Genomic DNA, 10772 nt, shown 5'->3' with positions numbered 1-10772 from the left:
GTACTCATTAGTCATCATAAGATCAAAAATCTGCCTTCCCTTGCCTTGCATTTGGGCTTTTCAGCCTTTTTGTTTCAAAAAGGCATTTGAATTTAAACGCTGGCCCCAGTCCTCTGGTTTTAGGCTTCGGTACTGAAAATATCAGGACTGATCCAGTTCTAGGGGTAGAACTGGAAGGCAGCAACATTTTCCCTTGAGCTCTGCTTACTTTCAGACAAGGCAGAAAGCCCATTCGCAGTAGAAATTAGCCCCACGTCTCAGCCCAGAAAACATATTTCTTTGCTTTTTAAGACCACCTGCGATCCCAGAAAGGTTTTTGCTTTTCTTTTCTCTTTGTTTTTTTTATTTTTAAAGAAACGTCAAACGTCATGACTGCTGGCAACGTGAAAATCTTCTTTTTTTTCCTACGGGATTCTAGAGAGGGACGCGGATAACATCGCGAGGCGTTCAGAGCAATTCTGCCCACGGCAGGTCCCGTCGTGGGGACGTTGCGGCTCCGTCCCGGCTCCGGCTGGGCAGCAGCGGCTGCTGCCTCCAGCACAGACGCTGCCTAAACCGACAGTGACATCCAGTGGCAGCCACACGGGCCGGGAGCGCCCGGCTCCGAGCGCCCGGCTTCGCCTCCACGAGTTGGGGCCAAACTCCGGTGCCCGGCGGGCGCGCGTGGGCCCGAGTTCAAAACACGTAGCGAAACGGCACCATCCGCTAGTGACCCCAAAGCGCCTGAAAAACGGCAATATCTCCCTGCAACGGGTGCGCCGGGACGGGTTCTGGGTTTAACCCGCAGCCTGCGGATTTCGGGTGGCTGTGGAGCTGGGGCAAGACGGGGATCTCGCGGGGAGCCGCGGCACGGTGCGGGAGAGCGCGAGCGGGCGCGGATGCTGCCTGGCCCCGGCCGAACGGGGCGAGCGCCCGGGAAGACGCTGTTGCAACGTCTCGTCTCGATGCCGTTGCTGCCCAACGGGGCCAGGCTTGGGCAAGAGGCATTGCCCAAGCGTGAGCCAGGGCACGGCCTCTGCTCACGTGAACGCCCTTAAAAGCGTCATCTGTTCTTTTCCTGAAGCGATTATACTGTCATCCAGAAAACCCAGATTCGGCGCCGGTATCCGAAGAAAAGCTGAGGAAGCTTTGCGACGCGTGGGGACTGCGCGAGGGCGAGAACGACGCGCAGGGACGCCCGGCTCGAGGAGACGGCTGCCACAAAGGCTCCCGCAAAGCGGCGCCCAGCGGCGGGACCGAGGCGTGAGAGGTAGCGTGGCTGGCGGGTGCTGGTACGGCCGGCGTCAAACCTCCCTACTCGGCCAAGCGTAGCCATCGCCGCTTGGCGTCTTTGCAAAATAACCAGGAGGTGGAGATGGACAGCAGCAGAGCGGGAGAAGTCGGGCAGGTTGGACCGCCGCCTCGGAGAGCAGGCACAGAAACAGGGAAAACTGCCGTAGGAAGGGCTACGGCCTCGGAGGCGGCGGGGAGGAGGACGGGAAAGGCATGCCTTCGCCCGCCCACCGCCAGTTGACATTAATTAGCGTGTTTTTACATACCAGTCTGGATGCTCAAAACATACTTGCGGTTTGCGGGCCCACCCCGGCGCAAGCCGCACACGCTGATGCTCTGCGGCAAAAATGCAGACCGACCTGTAGCGGGCAGATTAGCTAAGAAGAGTCACCGGCAACCTGTTTACTCCGGCATACGCACACCCTGGAGGAGGGATGGAAAAGGGACGCCAGGAGTGGCGGCGGGAGAGCTCAGCTCTGCCGCCAGCAGGTGCCCCAGCCTGCCTGTGACGGGCTTGTCCCACATACGCCTATTTTCGAGCTGCTAAAATGCAATCATATGTCCTGTGGGAGTTCTCACAAACCAGCTTGCCTTCCCTCTCTTTTCTCCCCAGGTTCTCTGTTTACCTCCAGAAAAGGTCTAATTTGATTATGTTACAGCACTTAAAATCCAAACTGATGAATTAAAAGTTGAAAAACAAGAAGTAGCTAGACAGCGTGATCTAGAAAACTCAGTACGGAGTTTTCCCCTGCTGGCTCTGTGACTCCGGGCAACCCTCTGCTGCTTCTGCTCCCGGTAAAAATAGGGAAAATGCCACCTAACCAAGCCAGCAGAGGTGACACTCGATTCTTATATGGGTAAATGCACTGAAGACACAAAGTGCACGAAACACTAAAGATCACTGTAATCGAAGTGTAACGACTGCAAACCAAGGATTTGGGATTACTCTTTGCTTGAGAGCCTGCATCCCTGGGCATCATGATCCATATGATGTTCCCATACATTTCTAATGACAAGATATTTGTGGAATTGACCCATATGCAGCATCCACCCGGTAAAGGCCCCAAAGGACAGCTAGGGCTAGAACAGCGTTAGCTTCCTTCAGCTCTCCTGCTGCTCGGGCCTCAGGGGAGTTATTCCTGCCATTTCCTTTGTTTTTTTAAGGTTCTAACAGACACCTTCAGAGGTCAACAGAGAGGCAGAAATCGATAGATGCAGTACCGTCACCCAGCAGCCCGGACACGACACACGTAAGAAAGCAGTCCTCGCCATTTCCCCAAACCGCAAAACACTGAAATACTTGCTTGCGGTGTCATAGCAACGAGCTTCACCCAAGCAGAATGAAAGCGTGCGATTTTAAGCCATGTGATCCTATTTATAATTACCCTGGAGTTTAACAGCGGCGCGCCAGCATCGAGACTTGTTTGAGGACGTCTAGCTATTGCATCTACCTCTGCCACATCACCCTTTCTGAATAAAGCCTCATAACTCAGGAGCAGTTTTGTGCCTGAACAGGCTGCACGTACATTCCCACGGACGCGACCCTTTTCCCACCAGGGTCCCTTCCCCTTCCAGCGCTACTCCAGCGCGCAGGGACACACGGACGCCCATGCGGTTGGCGGCCGCGCTGACCGGGCAGACGGGAGTCAAAGAGGGAGAGACCCTCTTAATGAGCGTGTTGTGGTGTGAAAGCAAGAGAAGTTTCATACCATCTACACACGCACTTGTTATTTCTAACCGTTCCGGGCAAATAATGGCCCCGAGCCAACAGAAATGTCAGCGTTGCTGGCAAGCGCCGTCGCTGCTGCCCATTGATCCAAACCGAGGCGCCGGCAGCCCTCTGCTCGGGGAGGGGACTCATCCGGGAACTAACGCTTAGGGACAGTAATAATTAGAAAAGAAAGTAGCGACAAAACTGCCTGCCCTGTGCTTCAGGGTGGGCTAGATTTGACAGGTGGAAGCTAGGTTTTAGGAAAACATCAAAAACGGCAATAGCATGGCATGGCAACTCTTTAGTCTGATAAGTAAAGAGAACAAAATGAGCAGATCCTGCCCTCGTGCTAAAATCAGATGGATTGGTAACGGCTTCGGTTATTGCCTCCACACCTGAGCCAAGGCAAGCGCCGGGCAAGGCCGTTCCTTGCTAGACCCCTTTGCAGAGCAGCCGATACCAGCAAAATTTTCAGAATTCTTCAGAAAAACAGACTCGCTTCTCAGGGGCCTCTGGGATCACGTCCGCAGGCCTTGGCGTGGGGCTAAGGCACCGGGCCACACTTCCAGCCGGGCACCTCCGCAAAGGGGCAGAGCACCGCGGCCACGCAGCGCCTTCGCCGGCCGGGCACCGCGTCTCTCTGGGGGTCTCCTCGCACGCGGTATCGGACAAGCAGGCAGGCAGCAGGAGCAGTTCAGTTTTATCGGGGGGCTGCAATGAGAAGACAGCTGCTTGTGCAGTGCAGACCTGGGTCAGCAGAACGGGAAGAATTTTCTTCCGATAATTCTGTAGGCTATTTCTGTCAACTAAAGGTTTGGAGCTTTCTCCACAGCACGCGCTCTATAGATCAAGTAGAGCATCACATGCAACTGCGTCAGAAAAACGCTGTATGCCCTCAAAATGTCACACTTGTTTAAAACGAAGTTGAGCAAGCTTAAAGCGTGCTCACATCCTGGATCATTCCTGAATTTATCCAGTAGGACTTGAGGGTCTTAGAAGTGACAGGAAAGCTCCCAAGGAACATGGAGCTCTGCCAGGAACAACGTCCCGGGTGATGTGGGCAAAGAGAGGCAAAAGGAGAGATGTCATCTTTGAGGTTCCCTACTCTCAATATATTCTGAGAAAACCTTTTGTATAAGCTATTGAACGTGTCGGTGACCCTAACGCCATATTACAGCGATGGCTTTTTCCTGCTGTTTAACATTGAAGGCTGGTGAGCAGTGGAACCACCGAAGGAGCCTTGCACAACTGCAAGGGTTCCAGTGCCCAACCCGCATTGCCTAACGCGGGCTGTTTTCTCATTTCCATTTAAACGTAGCATTGGCAAATTCATGGAAGCGTTATGCAAGCTTGGTTTTGGCTCTTAAGAAAAGCAAGGTTTTCATGCATTTTGTAAAATGCCAATGCATAATGTAGAACCAGCCAAAACACCACCCACCCGCTTCCCCCCCGGCAAAAAAACATTCCCTCAACAAAACACAAACCTGAAGAGCTGCAACAAGGCCACTGTTTACAGTTAAAACAAGTTCAGGACAGTAAAGCACGTAATTTGCAATGCAGAAAGCAGAAGTTTTGTTCAATAGGAAACAAAAGATGTCAGAAATAAACAGATACTTGTGCTGCCTGCAGCAGGGACGTCTGGTGGCAGCCAGCCCCTCCGGGATCTGCATTCCCGGCACACGAGCCGTCTCCGGCCTCGGCAGGGATGCACTAGCCTTTCTGCTAGGCAGGAAGAGCTCCCTGCGCTTCAGAGTCTAAGTGGAGGGGGGAAAAAAAGAAAAGAAAGAAAAGAAAAAGAAAACCCAACCCCAACCTTAAAGGAAAAAGGTCGCAGGGCTGAATGCACCAGGGCCCCCTCGGCGCACTAGGCACCGTGCGGCCTCCGCTGCGGTGCCACGTGCTCTTCCCTGGGTCCCTCGCACGTTTGCCCCCGGCCCGTCCTAGGGGAACCGGGGTTAAGTTTCGTCGGCATCGCAAGCAGCGCCGTGCTCGTTAGCCCTTGCTGGTGTCAGGGTTTTGGACTTTGTTCACACTAACCGGGAAGAAAGTCATTGCTGGGAATCAGCTTTTACCCGGCTCGATTTGGCAGCTCCTCCAGAATCACCAGGGGCTCGGAGCGCACGTCTCCATCTGCGGCCGGTTGCCTTCACCGGGGCGGGTTGACTCTTTGCTTGTTAATCCTTCCTTCGCACAAGCACGAGCTCCGCGGCTCCTCTTTATTAGTCTTCTGCTGTCGGTTTGGGCTTTGTCGCTTGGCTCCGGCACTCCCCAAATGTCAGCGTTTCCCTGGGGAGAAGGGAAGGAATTGAGAAAGCCGCAGGTGCGGGGGGAGCCGTCCCCGGCCCGCTGCTTTCACCCATTTCATCCGCGCGGCTGCACGGCGGCAGAGCCCCAACAACCGCGGTGACAGCTCAAGCTTCCCAGCCTCGGGATTCATTCCGGCTTTCCCAAGAGCGGGCCCTGACCACCAGGGGAAGGTGACACGAGGTCCTCAGGGCGTTACGACACACTCGAGGAGCGCCCGGTCACCTAGTAGCCAGGCGGGTATTTTAAGGCATTTTTCCTCTGCAATTGTAACTGAAGACATTTCGGCTCAAAACCGGCAGCGGGGGCACAGCGCTGCTGGTCCCAACCTCCTCCTCTCTCCGAAGGGGAAGGATAGCTTCCTCTTGGGTGCGTTTTTTTAAGCCTCATTAGAGTCTGCCATCAACAGCTTAAAGTTATTCTGGCACACGGACATTACCATGCTAATGCAGTATAGCCTGAACTACTCAACTATAAATACCACCTCTTTTTTTAATCTACTTTTAAAGTGCATTGCCTAAAGAGCTCCATTAAAAAAGCAGAATCAAGAAACTAAAACCATCAAAGCTTACAGCCCATATAAATAGTTCCATTAAGTTTTTCGGGTTTTTAATTCAACTGCTAGGAGTACCAGAAGATCCTAAGTGAAAAAGCAATTGCATTCGCTACTCAATATGGAGCATCAAAATGCAAAAAGATGAAGGGGTCAGCTAAGACAAGAAATCCCCAAGATGCATAACCAGAGTTTTATGCAAACCAAATCATCTTGCTCAGGGTGGATTAACCAGTCTTCTGCAAGCTTCTTCCCCCAGTAATGGCAATGATCGAGTCAGATGCAACCCAAAAGGTAGATTTGTTCAATGCTTTCTACGTTAATGGGGTAAACCGAAACCACGTGTGTGCAGACCGAGCACGTAACCGCTGTCCATCCTGTTAACGAACTCAAACGAGCGCAGTGCGAGCCGCCCTCCCGTCCAGAAGGCTCCTGCTCCAACGGGTAGTGACGAGCTGCTGGTGACAGAGACAGACTAACTAGATCCAGGAACGGCTTAAGCTTTTTATGGCATCACCGAGGAGCGAGCGAGGATCTCTGCCGCAGCGAGCCTGAGCGCGTGCTCGAGCTGAACTCGTGAGAATAAAGGTAACGGCGGCAGAAAAGCTCTAAGGCAACAGCGAGCTGCCGACTCGCTGCCGCTCGAGCCCGTTGCACGTCAGCTTCAGCATCACAGAAGCTGCATTCAAAACAACGCAGATATCACGACAGCCAAATCTAAAACCAGTTCGATGCAGGTTATGATAGAGCAGGGATGGGAGGAAGTGAGAAGGCAGATATTTTTCAAAAGCGAAGCTTTAACTGAATTCAACGCAAATACTTCAAAATGCAGGAACACTATATTTATTAGGTCAATATTTCATTTTAGCAATACAGTTACAGAATATCACAATGCTGGTTACAAACATAGTATGGTTTGATGGTTACAAATAATGTCGGGCACTGCAGTCTGTGAGAAGTAGGATACGAAACGTTAGTCTTGACACGACAAGTAGGGTGGTCTTCAAAGTCTAGTAATGATCAAGATACTTTCATATAAATGACTGTGGCACTACAGGCAGAGATTCTGGTTTAGAGGTGTTTTTTGTATAAGTAGTTTGATTTATACAGTTATACAGTTCAAGCAACATCTTTTTTAGAATGCTATTAAATTAAAATCCCCTGTAGTTTAATAAAGTATAAAAATAGTACTGAGCCTGGTAATATTCAATAAAATGTAGAGTTCATTCACATCATTAAGTAGTAAAGAAATTGTAAAGTTGTAGTTACCATGGCAACATTGCTTCCCATAAAGGAATATACATAAAAGAAAAGTTACACATATGGTACCTGCGACAATTATTTAGTGATCCAACACTGAACTTGTGCACCACAAACCAAGTTTCTAAATATCTCTATATATTTATATAGTATATATCTTTTTCATCTTAAAATTTACTTCTGAGAAAAAAAAAATGTGCACTTCAACAAACTCACTAAGGCCACTCATGCTATAGATACCTAGGATTGCAATGAAATATTGTTAAACAAGACCCTAGAGCACGCACCTTTATATCACTGAAGGGAAACCTTTTTCACTGCCTAAAACATTCCTGAGATTTACAGACAAAAGCGTTACTAGTGCTGTCAATTCTTCCATATATGGTTTATTTCTAGGTGAAGGAAATTTCTTCCCTGCTTCTCACAGAAATCCTCAAAAGGCCAAGAAATAAAACATGCAACAGGCCGTTTGTGTCAAACATGAAACACTCACAATGAATATTCAGATTTGCAAATAACATTTGGCCAGTAATTTTCTTCTTATAAAAACATAGTGGGGAGGGAAGGGGGGAAACAGCGAGCTTTAGATAAGGAAGTTTTTGCACAGGCAACAGAGGAAAGAATCTTTGCTGGAGACTGCCGAGAGCAAGGCCCCCGCGCTACCTGCTGCCAGCCCGTAAGTCAAACCCGACCTTTTATCGATCAAGTAAAGTTTTTGTCAATAGCTTCAATCATGTTTTAGGCACGATGCATTTTCCTTTTTTGTACTCTACCAATCTGTATGACTATAAAAAGGAAATTAAGTTAAATGTGCATTTTTCTGTACCATGAGAAGCAGCGCAATGGCACCTTTAGCAAATTTTAGACTGCAGCACATTTAAAGAAAAACTTCATTTTTAAAGTTAAGAACATAATTTTCCTAATAAGTTAGAATTCAACAACAACTCCCCCCCCTTCAAAATTATTTAACAAAAACCCTGTGTGCAAAAAAAAGTCTTAAACAATAGGTATCTATACAAAGTAAAGAGTGCACATACAGACTCTGAAACAGAGGCAGACACTCGATGGTCGTAATGAATATCATGCCATAAAAGTGACCAAACAACTGCTTGGAGCCAAATAGTCACTAGCTGTTGTACTTCAAGTAACTGAGGGATATACTTATTCTGAAACACCTTTCTGCAACTTTCCCCTTCCTCTTTTGTCAGTTCTTAAACACTGCATGTACTTCTCCCTTTCCATAAACTCTAGCTGGGAGGAAAAAACAAAACAAAACAAAACCAGATAAAAAACACAGAATAGCCTGAGTCCTAAGAACAGGGGAGAAATCCTGACATCACTTTCTCCCCTTTCTTTATAAAATTGAAGTGTTTGCATTAAAACAGGACATAAAAATAACTGATTCAAACAACTTTATGTTAAAAATAAAGTAGTAAGGGCTTGATTTAAACAATAATTAAAATATTCTCCACAAGGGTGACACCTGTCCTCAACACTCGTGAAGATTGACTGTAGTGTGATCAAATTACTTACCTTCAAGAGAGAAAATTCTGAAGAGGCATTTCCCTGGGTCCCAACTCTCAGGTCTCCCTTTTAATGCCAGCACCACATTGCACCTTCTGAGATACTGGTAGGTGCATTGTGCATAAACAAAATGCCAATAATTAATCAACTTTAGTGTTTCATAGTTGGCTACTCGAGTCACAGGAGGCACGAGTTCTCCCAACACGCAAGCTGTCCATATAGCCCCTTCCCCAATACTTACATTCAGACATGCACGAAAGACTTGCTTTGGGGGTCAGACAGGAAGAAAATTCCTCAGTTCTAACCCTGGGAGGAGGAAGGTGCAAGGTCTGTGCTGCAAGTCCTGCACTGAAGAGCCACACAGCGCAGATTTACCAGTAGGAGGAAGGCATGGGGGAATAGACCCTCCGCTCCTTCAGCTCTGCCTGGTAGGGAAGTCATGAAATAATATTGAAGTAATTTTTACAAATCACCTGCAAATTCACTGCAATCACCTGGGAGTTGCCCACATCTTTATGGAGGGACATCCCTTACTCTGGGGGTATGGCCCCGAAGATACGTTTACCTTACTCCAAAGTCACCCAACTGCACTAGACTCCTACTTTCTCAAAGATATCAAACAACGAGCTGTACCAGCAGAGACAACAACAGAGTAGGGTAACGACCGAAAACACAGCATTTCAAATAGTGCCCACATGCCAGTACAGAAGGCTAATTTCTTCTGAGAACTCCATTTGAGACATACAGATTTGAAAACCAAAGAAAATGAGAGTTTTGTAATACTATTACATGAAGAGTGCATCTGCAGCAGGGACAGCATTAAGTCAAGGTTTCAAACTACAGCATGCAGAGCAGGCAACGGGGCATTTCGTAGGCAGCTACAAAGTTGTTCTGCAACCTCCTGTGCTTTGAGAACTTTAGCAATCGGCCACAGTGCTCTTTCACCAAAATTAACATGCTGTGGCACGACTGGAGTTGCAAAGATGCTACAATGAGAAGTCCAACCCAACAGTCATGTCAGGATTTCACTCAGTCATGTGAAAGGCATGCTAATAGTCCCACAAGGATCACTGCAAATACTCTTGTCAAAGCCATGGTTTTTGGCCAAAGCCCATTATCAAAGAGAACTCTCAGTGATTTTTAGGACCTTAATTCCTTCCAGACAAGCCCTAAATACAAAGTATAGAATAAGCTGACGAAGCAGCTTCAAGCAAGAAAGAAAAGTACATCCAGCCAGCAGGTTTGATAAAACAGAAAAACCCTACTGATTAAATTAACTGAACTGATGTGTTGGTTATCAGACAGAAGCATAACCCCTCCCTAACCTGCCTCGTGTCGGAAGCTCTCCTGTTGGCCATAAACTGAAGGCAACTGATGAAACACAGATACAAACCACAGAGAGCTAAAGGAGGAGGGGGGGGGGGAAAAAAAAAAAAAAAAAGCAAAACCCCCCGCAATGGTTCATGTAGAGCACTTTCACCAGTATCGCTTGAATAAGGTGCCCTGCTCCAAATGAAACCTTGAGAACTCGGAGGTTCCTTTGCCAAAAACTAGAAGCAGAGACCCAAGACTGGAAACCCTGAGCAAGTGGTATCTCCAGACAACATAAATCCTTGTACCCAGTTTGAGGCTTTTAAACACTTCTGCAGTACAGAAATTATACAACTTTTCTAGCACAATCTTAAGGCCCCCCCTGCTCAAGTTCTGATACTAGTATTACCTATTTGAGTTTAAATAGTTTTAACAGGAATTAAGAATTCAGAAATTTTGTAATTCATCAGTGCCCTGCTGCATGAACACTCAGGGCTAAATATATTTTGCATGGTAGTAAGCCAAATACATTTGCAGTATCTAAAGCACTCACATAAGCAACAAAACTTGCTATGAAGAAATTAGAATTTAAATCCATGCATAATTTTAAGGTGGATTTTCATTGAACAGCCTTTTAGGATATACTGCAGTCTAAGTGTTAATAACAGTTTCTTGATGCAAATACTTCCTATCACTTCATTTAAAATATTCTAAGTACGCAATCATTAAGGCTGCGTTCACTAATTACATAACTACATTTTAAAAGTTGGTATTATTCAGCCTCTCCCCCCAAAAAGATACTTGAAGGCACTAGTATATGAACTATTTGCCCGCAAC

This window comes from Apteryx mantelli, chromosome 22 (assembly GCF_036417845.1).
Source record: "Apteryx mantelli isolate bAptMan1 chromosome 22, bAptMan1.hap1, whole genome shotgun sequence".
Taxonomy (NCBI): domain Eukaryota; kingdom Metazoa; phylum Chordata; class Aves; order Apterygiformes; family Apterygidae; genus Apteryx; species Apteryx mantelli.
The sequence above is the reverse complement of the archived record's forward strand: the minus strand, read 5'-3'. Positions refer to the sequence as shown.